This window comes from Symphodus melops, assembly GCF_947650265.1.
Source record: "Symphodus melops genome assembly, chromosome: 4".
Taxonomy (NCBI): Eukaryota; Metazoa; Chordata; class Actinopteri; order Labriformes; family Labridae; genus Symphodus; species Symphodus melops.
The window spans coordinates 30790925-30794290 of NC_136694.1; the positions used below are offsets into that span (position 1 = coordinate 30790925).

Consider the following 3366-nt stretch of genomic DNA (forward strand, 5'->3'; position numbering starts at 1 on the left):
TCAGTGAGAACAGACACAGAACAGACACAGAACAGACACAGAACAGACAGAACAGACACAGAACAGACACAGAACAGACACAGAACAGACACAGAACAGACAGAACAGACACAGAACAGACAGAACAGACACAGAACAGACACAGAACAGACAGAACAGACACAGAACAGACAGAACAGACAGAACAGACAGAACAGACAGAACAGACACAGAACAGACACAGAACAGACACAGAACAGACAGAACAGACACAGAACAGACACAGAACAGACAGAACAGACACAGAACAGACACAGAACAGACAGAACAGACAGAACAGACAGAACAGACAGAACAGACACAGAACAGACAGAACAGACACAGAACAGACACAGAACAGACAGAACAGACAGAACAGACAGAACAGACAGAACAGACACAACAGACAGAACAGACAGAACAGACAGAACAGACACAGAACAGACACAGAACAGACAGAACAGACACAGAACAGACACAGAACAGACACAGAACAGACACAGAACAGACAGAACAGACACAGAACAGACACAGAACAGACAGAACAGACACAGAACAGACACAGAACAGACAGAACAGACAGAACAGACACAACAGACACAACAGACAGAACAGACAGAACAGACACAGAACAGACACAGAACAGACACAGAACAGACAGAACAGACACAGAACAGACACAGAACAGACAGAACAGACACAGAACAGACACAGAACAGACACAGAACAGACAGAACAGACACAGAACAGACACAGAACAGACACAGAACAGACACAGAACAGACAGAACAGACAGAACAGACACAGAACAGACACAGAACAGACAGAACAGACACAGAACAGACAGAACAGACAGAACAGACACAGAACAGACACAGAACAGACAGAACAGACAGAACAGACACAGAACAGACACAGAACAGACACAGAACAGACACAGAACAGACAGAACAGACACAGAACAGACACAGAACAGACACAGAACAGACAGAACAGACAGAACAGACACAGAACAGACACAGAACAGACACAGAACAGACACAGAACAGACACAGAACAGACAGAACAGACACAGAACAGACACAGAACAGACACAGAACAGACACAGAACAGACAGAACAGACACAGAACAGACACAGAACAGACACAGAACAGACACAGAACAGACACAGAACAGACACAGAACAGAATCCTGTTAGAAGAAGAAAAGTCAGGACTTGATCTGAGCTACAAACTCCACCGTCATCAACAACACTCTCTAAAGGCCTGTTACTGCCGAGGAGATCACAATCAGGGATCAATCAGGGATCAATCAGGGATCAATCAGGGATCACACTCAGGGATCACACTCAGGGATCAATCAGGGATCAATCAGGGATCAATCAGGGATCAATCAGGAATCAATCAGGGATCAATCAGGGATCACACTCAGGGATCACACTCAGGGATCAATCAGGGATCAATCAGGGATCAATCAGGGATCACACTCAGGGATCAATCAGGGATCAATCAGGGATCAATCAGGGATCACACTCAGGGATCAATCAGGGATCAATCAGGGATCACACTCAGGGATCAATCAGGGATCAATCAGGGATCAATCAGGGATCAATCAGGGATCACACTCAGGGATCACACTCAGTGATCAATCAGGGATCAATCAGGGATCACACTCAGGGATCACACTCAGTGATCAATCAGGGATCACACTCAGGGATCAATCAGGGATCAATCAGGGATCACACTCAGTGATCAATCAGGGATCACACTCAGTGATCAATCAGGGATCAATCAGGGATCAATCAGGGATCACACTCAGGGATCACACTCAGGGATCAATCAGGGATCAATCAGGGATCAATCAGGAATCAATCAGGGATCAATCAGGGATCACACTCAGGGATCACACTCAGGGATCAATCAGGGATCAATCAGGGATCAATCAGGGATCAATCAGGGATCACACTCAGGGATCAATCAGGGATCAATCAGGGATCAATCAGGGATCACACTCAGGGATCAATCAGGGATCAATCAGGGATCACACTCAGGGATCACACTCAGGGATCACACTCAGGGATCAATCAGGGATCACACTCAGTGATCAATCAGGGATCAATCAGGGATCAATCAGGGATCACACTCAGGGATCACACTCAGGGATCAATCAGGGATCACACTCAGGGATCAATCAGGGATCAATCAGGGATCAATCAGGGATCACACTCAGGGATCACACTCAGTGATCAATCAGGGATCAATCAGGGATCACACTCAGGGATCACACTCAGTGATCAATCAGGGATCACACTCAGGGATCAATCAGGGATCAATCAGGGATCAATCAGGGATCACACTCAGTGATCAATCAGGGATCAATCAGGGATCACACTCAGGGATCACACTCAGGGATCAATCAGGGATCAATCAGGGATCACACTCAGGGATCAATCAGGGATCACACTCAGGGATCACACTCAGGGATCAATCAGGGATCAATCAGGGATCACACTCAGGGATCACACTCAGGGATCAATCAGGGATCAATCAGGGATCAATCAGGGATCAATCAGGGATCAATCAGGTATTATGAGGAAGTGTCTCTGACCTTAAAGGCAAACTTTCGGGTGATGTTGTCCGAGAGCTCGACTCCTCCGACTCTGAAACTTAGCAGAGGAAGACTCCCTAACACGGACTCCTCCTTTTCATCTGTGGACGAGAGACCAGAGGGACACATGTAAACAGGAGGAGACAAGGAGGTGAAGTGGAGGAGGAGCAGGAGAAGACAAGGAGGTGAAGTAGAGGAGGAGAAGACAAGGAGGTGAAGTAGAGGAGGAGAAGACAAGGAGGTGAAGTGGAGGAGGAGAAGACAAGGAGGTGAAGTGGAGGAGGAGCAGGAGAAGACAAGGAGGTGAAGTGGAGGAGGAGAAGACAAGGAGGTGAAGTGGAGGAGGAGAAGACAAGGAGGTGAAGTGGAGGAGGAGCAGGAGTCAGCTGCAGAGAGATGAAGAGGAGACGAGAGGAGCTGCTTCCACAGTGACAGCCTCCCAGAATAGACTTCCATTATGGTTTGAGGGTCTCTGTGATAAGCAGCGGTAATGGCTCACACACACACACACACACACACACGCACACACACACACACACACACACACACACACACACACACACACACACACACAGCGGTCGTTCTAAATAATAGAAGCAAACGTGAAAATTTGATGGCTGGAAAAAGGATCCTCTCGTCTCTCTGTGACCTCCTACCTCCTCGCTGCTCGACGGCGCTCTGCACCGACTCGCTGCTTGCTCGTCCAGGGTGTGTGTGTGTGTGTGTGTGTGAGAGAGAAA

General features: G+C 47.8%; 1 protein-coding gene across 1 annotated transcript in view; it reads left to right on the plus strand.

Moving 5' to 3' along the window:
* The window catches only part of optc (opticin), a gene marked incomplete at its 5' end in the record, with an annotated part of 19930 nt that overhangs the window by 12734 nt on the left and 3830 nt on the right, over positions 1-3366 (plus strand). The window lies entirely within an intron of this gene.